The 18,764-nt window shown below is 36.7% G+C and overlaps 1 long non-coding RNA gene across 3 annotated transcripts in view; it reads left to right on the top strand.

Moving 5' to 3' along the window:
* Nucleotides 1-18,292, top strand: part of LOC143694171 (uncharacterized) — a 56,115-nt gene extending 37,823 nt beyond the window's left edge. For 2 of the 3 annotated variants that reach the window (XR_013182503.1, XR_013182501.1), the window contains exon 6: nucleotides 10,011-11,373. This is a non-coding gene — a long non-coding RNA (uncharacterized LOC143694171). Of the gene's footprint in view, nucleotides 1-10,010; nucleotides 11,374-17,395 lie in introns of those variants that run through there. The other variant, XR_013182502.1, reaches the window with a different exon arrangement.
* Nucleotides 18,293-18,764: the final 472 nt, after the last annotated feature.

Below are 18,764 nucleotides of genomic sequence, written 5' to 3'. Positions count from 1 at the left end.
TCCTGACAGGCTTGGTAGAAAATTCTTGACTATGAAAGGCCAAGTAGGCTCAGTCCCATGGGTCAGAGAGTGAATTGGTCATGCCCAGGGAGAGTGGAAGGCAGTGGTTTGTTTTGACTTGGAGAATACTCTAGGACTGGGCCCAACACTGATATGAAGGCGTCAGATACAAAGCACAAACAAATTATTATCCTTTCTCTGCTACTGCCATGAAATAAGGCATTTTTTCTATTAAAAATGCAGTGGTATTGTCTTGAAAAATAGTTGTCTTTATGAAAACATAAAGAGAAGTTCTTAATGCAAATACATAGACACTGAGGGGTTTTCTTCCCCCTTAACTCACTGACTTCATTTTTTACTGTGAGTGGCAAAGCAAAATCCCTCTGTAGAAACACTGACTCCTACAATGTGTTATGGATTTCCAGTGGTGAACTATTAGGTGTTTTGCAATTAACACAGCATGAAAAAACCATCACTTCTATGGATCTCTGAGTTCACACTTTCCTCTAATGAGAGCCAAGATAAATTGTTTCAGTTTCAGTTTATTGGCTACCAAATTGACCCTGATCCATAGCTCACTTCAGGCTTAGGTAATTCCAATAATCTTGCAGTAAGTTTGAATCCACCAATTGAAAATGTCTAAAATTCACTTATGCTACTCTAGGAGCTAAAGCCAGAAGAAAACCACATATATTCTTCTCAGGTTTAATTTTTTTTCTTCTTTTCCTGTGAAATATAACACCATTTCCACATCCATTTTCACTGGTATTTTTCCCAGAGATGAAATATTGCAGAACCTGACCTGGTGCCTTAAGGCAATTCCTTAATGATGGAATTATCTTTATTAACAGATGACATAATTTCTCAGAGTGCAAAATGCAGAGTAAAGAGAGGTGAAGGGACAGAGGCAACTCTCTTTATGCCTTCACCATATTTAACAAATCTTGTCCATAGAGGAGACTGACAGTGCACTTTCTATTCTGGGTCCATTTGTATATACTCTTCAGAAGAGGCAGCACATGAGTGATGCTGCTGATTGCTGCTGTCAGTGTTCAAGGTGGATGCTAAAAAAGAATGGAATGGATATTTCTCTGCACATCAGCACCCAAAACTCACCTCAGTGATTGCACACTGTAAAATGATTGTGCTCATGCTGGGTATGTAGCACAGCATGTGGAATTCCTGGGTCAGAAATCTCAATAGCTATGGGATGGGGCTCTGGGAAGGTTTGAGGATGTGGGTCATGTATTTCACAGGTCCTACAGAGCAGCTGGTTACAGCTAGGTCCTGAAATGGTGACTATGAATAAAAACCAAAAGGTGATTTTACCTGAGATCCTGATCCTGGTGAGGAGGGATGAACTGAGTGCCACCCACATGGCAGGAGCTGGGAGAAACGATTGGCATAATGGTCTGTTTGTATTCTCCCAACTGCCCTTGGAGAAATTCCATGTAATGAGATCCAGAGCACTGGGGAGATGCTGGAGGGCAATTTGTACCTGAGCCCTGTCTTGTGTGAATGGCATGGAAGTGCTACACCAGTGGGTTTTAGTTACATCAGAGAGAGTCATCAAAAGGTTGGAGGATGGGAATGGCTGATCAGTCCATCACTGGTCTCCAATATCTGATGCTTGATATATCTCCTTTCAGAGCCACATTAAAGATGCTCAGAGCACCCTTGTGCCTCCTGGAGGTCAGGCCTGGCTGCCAAGGCTCAGAGTCCCTCATGCTCCAAGGTGACCAGGAAAAGCCCAGAGCAGCCTTTGGGGAGGTTACCATGAGCAGACCCATCCCATTTCAGGGCACTGCTCTTTCAGCTCCCACCTGTGCCACAGACCTAGCCACATCACAGTGAAATATTGAGCTGTAACAGGGAGCAATTCGTGAAGAGCTGTCAGAAGAGATATATAACAGTATTTTTGAGTTTTTTTGTAGAGTCAGATTCTTCCATATTCTTGCCAGCCTGAGACATTTTTATAGGAACTTTATCCAAACCAGGACTGCCTCAGGAACTGAAATTTGAAAATTTCAATCTTGCTTGAGACACAGCCCTCCTTCCATCCCCCCTCCCCCACGTTTGTGCTATGTGTTTTCCTTTGTCTTGATGTTTTAAGGTTACATTCTTTGGCTTTGAGATGCTGATGTATTCTCTGCCTGGGGCACACACATGGAGCAAAGGGGCTGGAGACAAGAACCTGATTTGGGGTGCAGCATCCCATTCTCCTCTTCAGGCCCCATCTTCCACTCAAGGAAAATGAGATCATTGTGGCAATAACCTGATTACCAACCAGTGCACCAGAAATCACTTGCTTCACTCATCTCTGTGAACTACAATATCCTGCAATATCTTCCCACATATTCAGGCATCACTGTTGGATGACACAAGGCAGGATTCCTTTGCAGAAGGAACTTAATGGGTAGGAAAAATACTGCCTTAGTGTGTAGCTTCCTGTTGATTTACAGTGGTATCTGGCTTCTCCCAGGGTGTTTTGTCTCTGAGGAAATTTGAAAAAATCTCTGTTCATGCTAATTTTGATATCTACTTTATGTTGTAACACACCAAGCAGAGTTTGTCATTTGTGTTACTGGGAGCTGACCAACAGCTGGCAACTTTGCACAATTGACCTCCAACAGAAAGGAAGCCAAATCCAGCTGAAGTTTGAATAACACTTCTTGGAGCATAAGAAGTAAGTTAGTTTATTTCTTCAACTATAAGCATTAGATGCTTGTTTAATGAAAAAAGAACAATTAGTTAAGGGTGACAATTTTTCATACATGTCTTTAGAAAAAGGGTAATTATATCAGAGCCCATGATCTCATATATCATAAATCTTCTAAAAGTAAACCTGGGAAGGATTTTAATTAGCCTCTTAATCCCACACCCTGCACTGAAAAAGGCAAGTAATATGTACTGAGGGCACCTCTAAAAGATATTTGATTTATAATCTCAGAGAAAACCAATTCTGCAGCTCGTCAAGGCAACTTGTAGTGTTTCCTTATACTTAGTTAGGAAGCTTTCCCTAGTATCTAACCTAAATCTTTGTTTCTGCAAATTAGGAGAATTACTTCTTGTTTGACCACTATGGAACTGTCTGAAAAACTGATTGTTCTCCTGTGGTGTTACTATAAAAAAAAACAAAACTACTGGAAGATTAGAATCATATCTTTGTTTAATCTTTTCTAGATTAAATAAATCCCATTTTTTAGTATGTGCTCCTAAACCTCTTATTGTTTTCCAGTCACCTTTGGACTTTCTCTATATTATCTATTATCTCAATCTTTGTCACACTCTTACAGATTTAATGCCCCCATGTTTATTTTATAGTCAAGCCTTTATTAACACGTCACATAGCAATATGCCTTTTGTAAAATCATATAAAATTTTCCTCCTTAATAAGTATTTGATTTGCTGTATTCTTTCAGATATTATACTGGTTTGTAGCTGAAGCTCTTTTTAAATTCAGTGCTGGATTTTTTTCTTTCAAATGGAGCATCCTTCATGCTTTTATTAAATTTCATTTGCTTATTTCAAACCAAACTGCCAGTCTACTCAGATCACTCTGTATTTTGTCATCTGAAAGTACTATTTCACAGATGAAATGCCTTCACATACTGCTGTGAAGCACCACTGACCTGAATAAGTCTTCATTTCAAGGGCTTTTTTATTGAGATTCTGGATGAGGTCCAGGTAAGAAGTCATTACATGGTCAATTATTTGCCAGTCTGCCACAGCAGTGTTTCAAGCACATGTACTGGTACTTTATGTGTGTGGGAAATAGCATGAAGAGGAAGAACTTTAAAATACAAAAACTGACATTTCTGCTTTTCCATAATACTTTAGAAGAGTTTTTATACTTCCATTTTTATTTATATATATATAAATGAATGTGTGCACCTAACATTGATTTGCCCACACAATGTTTGTTTAGGTTTTTGCATGTTTCTGACATTAAACAATCCTTCTCTTCTACTTTTTGGTTTTCTTAGGCTGCCTCAGGGGTCTCTTGCACATAAATAATATTTTTTCATATGGTCTTTTTTCTTCTCCCTGCAATTATCTCTTTAGACTAATGAGTACTTGAAAGTGAATTGTATTTGAAACCAATGGAGGTCAATAGCGGTGACTCAGTATTATGCTAATTTAGTTATTGGGTTCTATTATATATTGTCCAGTTCCATTCATGTTTAAGAGTGAAGAATGGAAGCTTTTGTGTTTCAATGTTTGCATGAGTTTTCCCCTTTTGCTGATGCATAATGGTTGATATTTGCATTTAATTAAGATTTAACTGGAAATGATACTGGAGTTGGCTTCATTAGGCTTGAAAGATGTCCTTGAAGCAAATAAATATTAACATCACAGCTAAGGGAGAAACTAAAGAAAATAACAGTGATGAATAAAAAAACATAAAAAAAAGAGAGGGAAAAGAAGAGAGAAATATCTTTCACACATCACAGGGTTTTCTGCAGATTTATCACAAAAATGAAAAGCACTTTGAAGATGGGAAATTGCAAATGCAGAAACTGTGTCTTCGTATCTCCAGTACGTGTAGCCACATGCTTCAAATGAATGTGACTGATAGAAGTGTTACCAGAAAACTGCAGCCAAGAATCAAAAAGGGACTGCTGGATTTTAAAATGTGTGATTCATTTTCATGTTATTAAGACTAGAAATGTGTTTTCTTTTTCCCCTTCTCTCTCTGGTTTTTGAACCATTCCTTCTCCTCCTTTCTTTGGAGGCACATGTAACCTTTGGTGTGTTTTACTGTGTTCAAGCACCTGACTAGGAGGGGAAAAAAACGTGATTTCTTTCTTTAAATGCCAAAATGTCATGAATTCCCACCCTCACATATTGTCTCCACTTCTGAAGATGTTAGGAGAGGTTTCCTTCTGAATATTTTCCTAGAAGATCTGTGCAAAAATAACTGATTTAAAAGCAGTAAGATATACTTACTCTGGTAATGGAAGACAGACAGTTTTCAGAACTTTGACATTTACTAGTTTGGCAGAGAGCTTTGCCTTCTAAAAGATACTGATTTTCAGAGAATTCTATATTACAATAAATAAATCCACTTCCAGGCAGCTCATATTAAACATCAAAACTGAAGCATGTAAAGTGTGAAGCTGTATTCACAATCCTTACTTAGATACCAGATTTCAGTAAGAATCCATCTTGGTTGCCAAGGTCTTAAGACCCATAGTACATCTGATCAAATTTGCTGTTCATGGGACAAATTTCCTTTAATGCTGTTGTTGGTTTCCTATCAGCTGAACCATTTCCCCAAGGAATTAATCAACAGGATGACATTCAGAATAAGCTTCTTGGCAGCCTGGAATGAGAGGAATAAGTGTCAAATTGGAACTACACAAAAATTTGTATTTAATTTGATTGAGATAAAAAAATAATTTAAAATATTTTATAAGTATATTTTTATTATTTATTTACTATGTTTATTATCTTTTATCATTATTATTTTATGTATAATTTTAATTATGTTTTTATTTATTCATAATTGTTTGATGGTAGCAACAGATCCTAAATTTGTGTCAGAGTATCCAATACTTAGGAATCCTTAGAGAGGAAATACAATAACACCAATTGACTAATTTATTTGCTATGAAATAGAAGACATTACATTAATCTTTACTGGACTTTAAAAAGATAGTCTTTGTTCTTGTAAGCAACCTGAGCAATCAAAGAATGAAATGCAAAAGTTCTGAGTAGAAAGCTGCAGTCACTACTCAGCAATGCAAAGTAGAATGACACATGCAAATTAAAGTGCATACGGTATTTTTCAAGCTCTCAAATCAAATTTGTTGGGATAAAAATGGTGAGAAAAAAACTTCAGACATGCTCAAATCCCATTTTCTGAATTGATTTGAGAATCACGAGGCTTGAATCTCATTTTAGGTCATTGAAACTTAAGAAACTGAAGGTCAAACTGCAAATGCCATCACCTGTACTTCCTAACACCTAGAAATGGGAAATCCAGGCTTACCTGTGATGTTTCACAATGACTCAGATCACCCTTACTGCTTCCAAGGCCTCTTTCATGTCACTGCAGAGAGTGTGTACCCTTGGTGAGGGTCTTTGTCAAGGGCACAGCTGATGAATATGAAAGACAGCTGACACAAACCAGCACACCAGGTACTGCATCAGGCTGGAATTCATCACACCCTGCTTTGAGTGGGCGCCTGGAATGTGCATGGTAGTAGCAGATCATTAGATCATCAATTAAAATAATCTTGACCCGGTCCTAAGCTGTCATGGGGTTTGTTGTGGTCTCTTCAGTTACAAATTTATCCAATGACTTTGACTCATATTTCGTTCAATGCTCTGTCCAGTGTCGATTTGATGAATGAATAATAATTAACCATGGTTAAACATAATCACAGAATACTCTGAGTTGGAAGGCACCCACAAGGATCATCAAGTCCAGCTCTGAAGTGAACTGCCCATATGGGGATTGAATCCATGATTGGTGATGTTATCACCATGCTCTTACAAACTGAGTTAATCTCACAGTCATGGAATTGACTTTCAGTCGAGTTATTCCTAGTTTCTTGTTCTAGTTTCCAGATGATATTTGTCTCAGTCACTAATGAGACCAAAATTTGCTTAGCCAAAGAACTACTGTGTTTTTTAAAAGACATTTTAAAGAAGGCAGTTGTAGACATTTCTGCTTACCCTGAGGTTTCTTTAGCCTGGCCTAAGCATTGAGGGTATTAATGACTTTTATTTTAAACCTCTTTCATATCAATCAGATTCCCAATGCTTATTAGCACTGATGTTTCCCCTGAGCAAGAAAAACACACAAAATTTAGTTTATATTCTCTAATGTATTTATGGTGCCCATTTAGAATTATTTTGAAATACCAGTCCTGGAGGCAGAATTACTCATGACTACATGGAGAGAACTTTTATACCTCTTCTACAGCGAAGTAGCCTGATTTCTAATGATACTATGATTTTTTTTTGTGTGTGTCCCTGACCTAGGTAAGGCTGGTGTTGTTTTGCTACTCATTAAATGAGGAGAAAATCTTCACATTTCTAGATGGTGCAGCAACAGTGCTGGAACTTTCAGATTTGAAGTACTCATTTTTACAGTCGATATTTGCTGAATTTCCATGAATGTTAAAACTCTTCTTTGAACTCCAGAATCTTGAAGAAGATTTTCCATTGAGCACATGACTGTGTTTCTGTCTGTTGGATTTATTTTAAGAACATGGCAGTGGAGGGGACTGAGTAAAGTGAAGAAGCAAAAACAAGCAAGGAACAAATCACAGCAGGTTGGAGGAGTGTCTGAGAAAAAGTTTAATCCACAAAGTGGCAGCATTAATGCATCAAGAGTGGAAAGGAACCTGAGACAAATACCTTGGATGGTGGGAGGTGTCTGGAAGCCCTTGTGAATGATGGTAGACAGCATATGGTGTGTGGGTGTCCACTGTGATCTGTTTCCCCCCAGCAGCACATGAACGGTGCCCAGTCTCAAAGTCATATTTCCTCTTGGTTATATTCTATATACTCTTCATTTTTATCCTTCACGCCCGCTTGAAATGATACATTTGAAATGGTTTCTGGTCTGTTCTAAGCATTTAATTCCTAGAAAGATATCAACACACCAGAGGGACTTGTAAGAGGAATGAGAAAGAAAAGCTGTGGAGGTGATTCATAGTGAAAGAAAATCTTCACAATAGGTAACAATGGTAATTGTGATAACAGTGATTGCTGCCCATTGCCCAGGAGCAATTTCAACATGTGTCCTCACCAGATACCTTCACAGTATCTATTTTTAAGGGGACATTCTTTATTGTGTAACAGTGTGTTTGTGTATTTAGCAAGATATAGAAAGGAGAAAGGGGAATGGCTGTAGGTCCTGATTGCTAGAGCTTAGAAAATGGAGAGAGGAGGGGAGGAGATAAAGTGTTTTAAATGCATGTGTTCAAGAATTGCCGAAAAAGAAAAAAGGTGGAAGAAATAACAATAATATTAATAGTATTTATGAAATCCCCTCCATTTTGAATGTGGAAATGGTGGATGAAAAATTACAGCCAGATTAATGAAAGTCAGCTGGCTAGAATAAACCCTGAACTCCAATTATGCAACAGCAGAATTTTCAGGTCTTGCTCTCTCACTCTTACATCCTTCAGGACAAAAAAATCTGACAGACATTTATCCTGGTGCCACTGAGATCACATTTTGAGAACAATGGTAGAATTGAAAAGGAGATTAGGTCACAGTTTGGCTAACACAACCTCTGTTGTCACTGGTGTTGTCAGAAAGAAAGACCCCCTGTCAGAAACCAAAGTGGCTCTGAGTGAGTGGCTGTGAGGGAAAGCTTGTTTTCCATTTCTATGATGAGAAAATCAAACCTGACAGTGAGAGAAGCATAATAAGTAGAGGAGAGCAAATAAAAAACCCTCATGTTTTGTAGATTCACTGTTTACAGTGGGTACTAAAATCCTGCTATTAAGATTTATAATTGTTCAAGGCTTTATTGTTTAGACACTTAGAACTCATCCACTAACTCATAGGTTTTAATTTCAGAGTAATCAAATAGAAACTGAGAAATCTTCATAAACTAAGGAGCGCCTAAACTCAGAACATTAAATCACAGCAAGATATTTTGATTTGAGCATTCACATCTTGAACTGATCATAAAGCTCTTAAGAGACCTGACAATATGGGCTTTACTCTTAACCCAAGAGCAGATTCACATAGTTATCTTTGTCTTGTTTGTAAGGGTTATTATATAAAGGGTTATTGTTATAGATGAGTGTGTACTATATTGTAAACCATAATTAACTAGCAGAGATTTAGGGGGAAAATATTGAATTTTGATTAATTATTACTTCAGGTGATATAACTAGCATAGAAATATAGCAAGGGATTTACTCTATGCTTCTGGATTCATACCTGAAATTGTCACTAGTTTACTGAAAACACTGAAGTTGTACTTGCAACCACTGAAAGCAGCAGACAGTATGTTTGCTCTACTGATATTTCCAAACTGTGCTTTTACCACCACTTGTTTTCTAAGCCTTTCCTTTAGTTTTTGTTCAAATCTTGAGATCAAGTTCCATCAGTGCCTATCAAAACAGGAATGACATTTCTGGGCAAAACTTATTGAAGCAGTCATTTAGCCCTGTCATCATATATTAGAGAGTAAACCTTAATTTGTCAGGTAGCAAACCTGCTTAGAAACGCAACAACACATGGGGTATGAAAAACAATTTAATATAAATGATGCACCTAAACTCATGACTATGCATTGTGTTAGCAATGTGTGCTTTGTGCCTCTATAGAGTTTTGACTTCAAAAGATGCAGCCTGTGTCTTGGCAGGGTGTGTGTATCAATGTGTGGAACACTTGATGTGAAAAACAATCAGTTGTGACAATCAGCCAGTCAGCAATCTTGAACACTTTCCATCTCTGCTCCATTTATGGGCATCAGTAAATAAAGCTCTGTTCTTAAAGCTGTGTTTTCATTTATTTTTTTCTGCCAGCTAGTGCCAGGCAACTTAGTGGAGCCTTCCAACATTGCCTCCATATGGAAATAAATTGAATCAACATTGTATTTTTTCCCGCAGCATAAAATGTTCCCTCTCTCTTTCGCACTCCTTTTGCTTCATGAGAAAACAGCTTCAAAATAAACAATTAGAGGGCCCCTGTAAACTTTGCTATCAGTTACTTTTGTGTTTCTTTTTTAATAAATAGTTACATTAAAGAGGAGAAGAGGGAGAAAATCTAATTCTACAGCTCCTGGTCCTCGGTTCATTCTCAGAAGAAAAGTAATGGTCTGCAGATAAATATTACGGAGTTCAACCTTTGAGGAGAGATGTGCTTCAATCTGATCCTTGCAACTTGAATTTGGATTTTAAAATGGTCTCTTTTTTCCTAATATAAATGAATACTTGTTTTTTTCTGTGTAATTTTCTTCTTGGTTTACAGTTGGGTTCAAAAAATCCAGTGGGTGATTTTGCCCCTGTGACTTCCCCTTCTTTTCTTTCCAGTTCTTTCATGAAGAATGACATTTTCTGTCCATACGGATGAATGTTTTCAAAGAATCTCAACATCTGTAACAAAAACAAACCCCCCCAAAACGACAAGAGCAACAACAACAACAACAACAAAACAAACAACAAAAAAAACCCCCAAGGACCTTGTGAAAACATTCTGGGCTGTGGGAGAGAGATCCTATAGTTCATGTCCTGCCTTTCAAATGCGCTTTCACGTGTGACTTTTGTAAATTACTTGATCTCTCTAGCTCTGTATGTACATGAGCTCAGCAATATTTTTTAATCTATGGATACACAGGAACTAACAGTCTTATCAGTGCTGCTTTATTCTGTTACAGTTTAGATAAAACTATCTTTATAAAGGTTTAATAGTGTTTAAGACAAAATGGATTTTATACACAAGTTACATTTATTTCAAGAAAACAAATGGAAGAAGAAAATATCTATGAATTTTCAGCTTATCTGGACAAAGACTTTTATTAGCTGTTTCCTGGGTAACTTTTTTGCAAGAAACCTTTAAAGATAACTTTGCTTTTGGGAATAGAGAATCTTGAAATATGACAAAGGCTACTGAGAAGTCTTAATACAAATGCACCATGTATGCCACAGAAGCTTTCATGATGTCACCTCTACAGCTGAATCTCTGAGGGAAAAAAAAATACTCTGCAAAGAAAAGCACAGCAAGAGAGCAAAGACAATCAAATGTATTAACACCCAGAGTTAGCAACATCAAAGCAGGTAGGTCCTGGTTTGGTTCTGTTGGATGTGCTTTGGGTTTTTTCCTGAGACACTACACTAAGGTCAGTAGCACTGCTCCAGATGGAGACTCAAGAGCAAGAGGGAACATTTTGCCTTCCTCCACAGCAGCATTTCTGAAGTAGATTAGATGTGCCATGAGAGATGATGCAGGGTAATGTGTAGGAGATGATACAATTAACAACAACCAATAGAAAACGGAAGCAGTCAATAAATATTTCTATTTCATAACTGTAAACAGGCAAGAATAATGTACTTGCACAACACAAAGATAAAGTACCTTCCAGTTCACACATCATCTACTGAGGATAAACAATGAGGAATTTGTGTGACTTAGATGACTTGTACATCACAGCCCAAATTTGTGATGAACATTTTGACAAATTGTGAGGAGAACTCAGAAGAAGCTCAAAAGAGTTACAACAATCTGTAAGAAGTATTCAAAAGCGACATTTCATGAAAAGTTTTTGCAATTTTCTAGGCCAAAGGAAAATAATGTAATTTGATTACTGAAGATTAAAAACTTCAAATTTAAGTAATGTCAATGTACTTTATGGCTCAAAAAAAAGAGAAATATTTTTTGGGACATTAGTTTTTGGAAGCCAAAACTACCCGAATTATTCAAGTAATTATTAACAATTACATTAATAACTTAGAGTTATTAATGCAATTATTAATTATTACATTAACTACTTAAACTTTTGTAAGGATTTAGAATCTTGTGACATGCTGATTATTGCACTCTCTGAATTACCAAGGATGAGCTGATGAATGGTATAACTGACAAATTAGGGATAATAAATAAGGAGTTTTTATTCATGGAGAATTTTAATTATAGGTTTTCCTAGTGGGAAAAATCACCATGGAAAATCTACCTCATACAGATCAAGATTTTTGTCCATGATTTCATAGTAAATATAGCTACATTGTCAATAAAGCATGACTGGCACAAAGAGTAGAGGAATGGTGAAAAAATGATGAAGTAGAGAAGTCAGACACAGTGACCAAGACTATCTGGTGAACTGATGTATTCAGCCAAGATGCTTTTTCAGTTCAGGTAAATGAAAAAATGTACCCATGTAAGTATAGAGAATGGAGATCATTTCCTACAGCAGAAGAATTGGAACTACAGAAGATATTTAAAATATACAGGGATAATAGCAGAAAAAGAATCAGTGGATTCTGCAGTGGTTTTCTTCATCAAAAACACTCATTCCAAGTCTTGTATGTGGGAGCACTTAAAATAAGAAGCATCTTCTTACATAGTACTGAAGAGATTATTATTATCATACTAACGGTTCTTGAGCTTACAATTTTTAAGAATTATTAGAAAATTGGAAAAGAAATCTATTTTAGTTATTCAAGATATGGGGAATATACATTCCAGTCAATCCTACTGGGGTTTTCAGCCTTTTTTTTGTCTAGCAGGGAAAGCCCACATGGATGTCATTCTGTTCGGTCTAAATGTCATTCAGTTCGGTCAGACATTTTTAATACAGTGATTATTTAATAATTAAATGCAAATGTACTCGAGAATTATTAAAGATTGTGTTGGATTCTTCTCTACTCATTTATTCATACCAGAGGGTATATTTTGGTCACAGACTATTGCCTCCATAAAGGAATAATGTGGTGAATCATCAATATCTGAGATAGGAAGAAGTTTGGACGAGATGAAGATATACTGCTGCCTACCACAGAAAGAGATGGTTATGGGAAGGGGAAGACTGGCACTGGTGCCAACCCAACATCTTTGCATCAGATCTTGGCTGTGTCAAATTTCAACCCAGTTTGAACAGTTTAGGATTGTGACAAGATTTAAGTCAGAGTAGCAGGGCAATAATTCCCAGTGGCCTATCATCAACATTAATGTGATTTCCACATCAACAGGAATAATATCATAGAGATAATAGAAGTTACATTTATAGAAAGTGCATATTACAAATTCCTCCCTCTCTACTCATTCCATCAGGAGGAGAGCTGTTTGTAGCAGAGCTTTATAGCTATAACAACTGATATTTTCTCTGTAGAGGTACTAAGTTAAATCCCAGCAATATCACCCAGCAGAGCAGCTATCACAACATCAGCTCCTATGCTGGCAACCAGAAAATTTTCTTTATAGCACTCCTGAGTGTATATTTTATGTACTACAGCTAAAAATATCAATTTTATTCCTTCTTTAGTAACCTCTTCTAGAGATCATGCATCAACTTGCATATCATATTTCAGAAATAATTATCTTACAAGGAAATTTAACTTGGTGTAAAAATAAAATGTCAATCCCATTTTTCTTCTACAGAAATGTCCTTATGCCAAGACAAGATGAAACCTTCACCATATGCTCATAAATGAAAGAGAAAATATGTTATCTAATGATTCTATGTTAGCAAACTATTCTAATTGATTTATTTTTCTTAGTAATTGCACTGCTAGAATGTATCTGTGTTTAAACTGCCACCAGCTCTGTCTAACATCTCCTATTTTAAACACTGGGCAATGAATGCAAAGAATTTATCATATCTTAACAGATGACGAATTGGGGCTTTATATTTTTAATACTGTCTAAAATGATAACACTTAAAAAAAAATCTTAATTCTAAAAAATGTAGATATTTGTTTGAGGTTGGTTATTAAAACAAAAAAAAAATGGGTTAATAAAGAATGAAGACAATGTACTTTCTTTTTGTCCTCTTCCTGGTTTTATGAACATATACAAAGAAGTTTAATATTGCAGATACTCATATTATTCTTGCTTCAAAGCTGTGAGGATGATTTTTTGGACTGATATTCCCTAAAACAAGGGATTGAAAATCATATTATACCATAAAAAATTGAGATAAAAGAGAAAAAGGAGGGAGATAACAGTGAAGTCAGTAAGCAAAAGGTTTTGCTTTCAAATCACCAGGACAAAACTTACGACATAGGTGGCCTCCAACATTTTTCCCTTAGCTTGTCTTAGTCAAGTGTTCTATAGAAAAGCAGAGAGGAAAATCTGTACATTTGCATGTGAGCCACCATTCTTTCTAAAATCACAAGTATTTTTAAAATACCCAATGAAATATTAGGACGTTTCATCAGAGCAAGAATTAAGTCTGAATATAACAGTGAAGTTTTATGGTGTCCTGAGAGTTAAGCTGAAAATCATGGGAAGTCAGACCATATTCTGTTCCTGGTACTTGTGGAGGACACAGTGTGGCACGTTACTCCCTCATCATCTCATCCCAATCCTCCAGTCTGCTGCAAAAGTGTCTTCACAATTATGGTCTTCAGGGCTGCTGCCCACTGAGATGGAAGAATTGTTACTCAGCAGTGTCAATATTCAGGGAATGGCCCAGCTTCATTAAAAAACAGCTCCCAGGAAATGTGTTATAAATGTGGATTATGGCAAAAATTATAATTTTCCTGAGTACAGTCATGATCCAATACCTATTCCAGTTACCAACAGTTTCCATGGACTTTGTTCAAGCACTTAAATCCTTGTCAATTTGTTCTTACAGCTGGATTATATTGTCCTTATTTCCCATCTGTGAACATTGCTTATTTGAAAATCAGAAAAATCTTTTGATGGATTCCTGCTGGAAAGGTCAAGCCATATATCCCCATGTAACTTTTATTGACCAAGTTTTATATAGTGAAAATGGATGGGGAATCACCTGTTGGAAAAAATGGCCTGATAATAATGGCTGGAAAACCTTGAGCCCCATTAAGAATGGATCTCCTCCCCTGGTGATTCCACACAGCTGTGCAACATGACAACAGACTGTGACCTATCATTCAAGGTGTATAATTCATTATTCACAGAAACCTGGTTTAGGCATCTAGGAAAACTGTTTTTCCTGTCAACAAAGCAACAGCAGGAAAATGATAATTTGAAGAACGCATTGAAGTTAGCCACGAAAATAGATGTAGGAAGAATCAAGCAAAAAGAGCAGAGAGTGTCAGTTAACCAGCTGCTGGTTGTGAATTGTCAGTATTTAGCTTCCTTGAAGCACTCAAATTAGGAAGGATCTCTGGCAGGTTTGTAGTCCAATGCTCAAGCAGAGCAAATTGCAAAGTTAGATGAGGTTGTTCAGATTCCTGCCCAGCTGAGCTGGCACAGTGCCCCACTACAGCCCCTACAGGGCATCCCTCGGATTGAGCTGGGATGGGGCTCTGAGGAGCCTTGTGTAGAGGCTGCCATCCCTGCCTATGGCTGGGTGTTGGAACCAGATGATCTTTAAGGTTCTTTCCAGCTAGAGAAGGAATTCAGGTGGACTAAACCTAACTCAGGTGGATTAAACCTAAGATTGCATTTACTGATCTTGGTAAATAAGAAGTAGCAATTAAGAATTACTTTCTTGTCTTTCATGTACCTTCCACAAATCATGTTTTCTTTCAATGCACTAATACTTGACCTTTTTCATTCTCTTGTTTTATTCTTTTAAATTTCTATTCAAGTCCATAATTGACAAAACCATAATGAGAATAATAACACATTAAATAGAATGAACTAATCATCACTTCTCATTAATTTGGAGTTTGAATTGATTACATCTCAAAGACGTACATGATAATCAGGAATCTAGCTTTAAATGTGTTTAAAATATTTTAAAATCATCTGTAATTTTTTTGTCTCTTGAACATGAAGAATTACATAGTCCTTTCCATTTCCATTTTTCCAAGACGTGCCAACATATCATGACATTTGAGATTTTTAGCCCACATTTTTCAGACTGAGATATCAAAATCTTAGCACCTTGATCCAAAGTCATCATTCAGAAAGCAATTTGATTTTCACATGTTTGGCCATTCATTTCTGAAAACGTCTTTAATTTGCTTGTGTCTCAGTCAGTTAATTCCCCTGACTTGGTAGGAAGCAGACTGAAACTAAGTGTGATTTTCAAACAGCTTTCTGAACTGCCAGCAGACAGGAGATACATCTTTGCTCTGTGAACAATCTAGGCCAGATATTTTATGAGCAGCTTAGCAGTGAATGGCTCCATATTTCATTAGCAATCTCTAGTAAAATTCTGTTCTCCTTGTGCCTTTAGCAAAATGCAAGAAATTACAAGGATGACATGAAGTGCAGGAGAGAGGAACATTATAAAATGAACTACTTAGGAAGTGAGAAGTGGCAGTGCTCACTTGCTTAATATTTGTATAAAAACCTCTTGAAGATTAGAGGAATGGCAGCATTCTGTTTGTTTTTGGTTTTTTTTTTTTTAAATGCATTGGTGTGTTGCACATCCTAATTGAAACTTGTGGAGCAGAAAGCTGATCTTGCAGTAATGTTTGTGGATACAATTATGGAAATCCTTTGAGTGTGATTAAATTATACAGTGCCTGGATATTGAAGTAGTTTCAATAGTTATGTCTGTGTGACAGTCTGTGGCAGAGTGTGAGGTGACATCTCCCTGATCAATCTGTTTAGGAAGGACATAATGTGCAGCAGTTTTCCAATTAGCAAGTTTTTTCCAGCAGCAAATAACATCCATAAAAGAGTCAGTTCTTCATGGTCTATTGGACAAATTTGAACACAAATGATGTGAAGACATCCTGGAACGACCACTGAGAAGAAATGATTAGTATAAAATGGTCATGTAACAGATGAACAGTCATGTTTTAATATTAATGGGAGTAAGAAAAGTTTTTAGTTTATTATTCATTGCTAAATCCAGGTCTTTTAATGCCTTTTACAAATCTAGGTTATGGAACTTGGTACAGTTATTTGTTTGAGATACAGTAATTTATCCAACTCCCCATAAATATAGGTTGATTTAGTTCTCATTCATCTCAAAGAGGTTGTTGATTTCTTCTCATAGGTAAAAAATGTTTTAATTTATTATCTGTTGTGAATACCTGGACCAGAGTCCAAAGATTCAGGATTTGTTGTTAATAAACAAAACTTGAGAATAGACAAAGAAATGTTTTGCACAGAAAAAAAAATGGAAGTACTGTCTAACACAAAGATATACTTTAAAAACAGTGTTTCCTGAGAAGAAACACAGTCCATCCAAAGTATTAAAATTCAAATGCTTAACAGTTCTGATTTTATGAAAAATCACTTAACTCCAGAACAATGTAGGTTTTCTACAATATTCAGGCTCTTAAAATTCACCAAAAAATAGTCAGACTAAAGCCTGGCTTCCCAAAGCACAAATTTCCTTTAGCTGCTTCCTTGCTTATAGAGAAATTAATTTTTAATGCCATTATCAATATGATCATCTTCATAACTCAGGGCTAGATTTTACCCAGGAAATGTTTTAATCACCCAGATAAGTTTCAGTTCATTGCAAACTCACTTGATTCTCATTTTGGGTGAGAATCACCTGTGATCTAAAGGCTGGTGGAGGAAGGCATATATGCCATGTCTATTAGTAAATGATTCAAATGGTTAAATATGTTCCTGATAAAAAATTGCATCTCATTTCCAGCTTGAAGATTTGGCTCTCAGCCACTGGGTCTTGTTATCACAGATGAAAGAGCCCTCTGATATCAGGCACTGGTCCCTGCGTAGGTGGAATGTTCCCCATGTTGTCCATATTAATCTGATTCATTGCTGCTACTACATTATCTTTCATCAGTTTTTCTAACTGTCAATTTTCAAAATAGTGCTGGTTTTGATAGGCTGCTTGTTTTTGCAGCTGAGAAGCCATGAAATAGCTGCAGAGGACTTAAAAGAGATCTTCATCTGGATGAGTTATTACTGATGGGAAAAAAAATATCTACATCTTTGAAGGATGTCTTACACTTCGAACTACAATTTTCTGGCAACTTTCACCACAGAGGTCTCATGCTTGCTTTAATAAATGACTGAAGTGCGTAGACATTTATTTTTCTATGTCTGGTTCCCAAAATGGAAGCTGGAACTCCCATGGTAGGCACCTTACCTCAAGTTTTTCTAGCCTAATTTCCAGCAACATCCTCATGATTCCTACTAGCTACGTGCCCTGGCAGTGCACATCTGGCCGAGAAGAAACACAAGGCAGGTGGATTTACATGGAATTTAGGAAAGGTCCCAGTGCCTGGAAAGTGTTTGCCACTGCAGGATAATCCATGCAGTATAGCAGATAGCCCTTGGGAGCTGACTGTAAAGCTGCTTAATATGGTGGAGTGTCTGAAATTCTTCCTCTCCTCTGCAGCTTAGACATATGGCTTAGGGCTCATGGAAAAGAGATGGATTCCAGCATCCAAAAACCTCTGCTGTGAAGAAGCCTACAGGAACACTTCCCAAGAACTCAGAAGAGATTGCAAAAGAGACATTATTTTCTCTTTTCTCTCAAACCTCACAAGGGTTTCATGCATTGGCCTAGAAAGTGAGAAAAGAGGCTGTTTTCATCAGATTCTCCTGGGCTAGCTCCAGAAAATTCTGTGAGCACAGGGATGAGGGCCTTTTTGTCAAAGGTGTACAACAGCATCCAGAAATATCACTTACAGATCTCTCAGGTTCCAATTAACCCCTCTTTCCCAGGAAATTGCACAGTTACATTTACTACATTTACTTTCTTTTCCTTTGATTTCTTTTTTAAGTGACTTACTGAGCCATGACAAGTATTTTTTTTCCAAAATGTAAGAAAATTTTGTTTATTCAGAAGCATTTACTAACTCAAAAATCAATGAAAAACAAAATACTGCTGTCATACTTGTATTCAAACATATCCAATACACATTACACCCTCATTTTTGTGGCAAACCTTTCTCCTTTGTGAAAAGCTCGTTTTAGAAAGTAATGGAAAGAATGCTGAAAAGAGTGATTTGTCAGAAGCTGTGCTTCCAATCTGTTTGGAAAGGAGTGAAAGTTTTGGCTGGTTGCTTGCCTTGAAATTTTTCAAGATGCTTTTTGCTCAGATGAAATCACAAGTAAAAGCTCAATTTGGATGTACTGCTGGTTGGTTGAACTTATATTGACTATTGCAAATAAAGAAACTACCCAGAGGCCATAGTGTGGCTTCATTTCCATCTAGGAATATAAGAAAAATTGTTTACTCTTGAAATATATATTGAAGGATTAAA

This window comes from Agelaius phoeniceus, chromosome 5 (genome assembly GCF_051311805.1).
Source record: "Agelaius phoeniceus isolate bAgePho1 chromosome 5, bAgePho1.hap1, whole genome shotgun sequence".
Lineage (NCBI taxonomy): Eukaryota > Metazoa > Chordata > Aves > Passeriformes > Icteridae > Agelaius > Agelaius phoeniceus.
The sequence above is the reverse complement of the archived record's forward strand: the minus strand, read 5'-3'. Positions and strand labels throughout refer to the sequence as shown.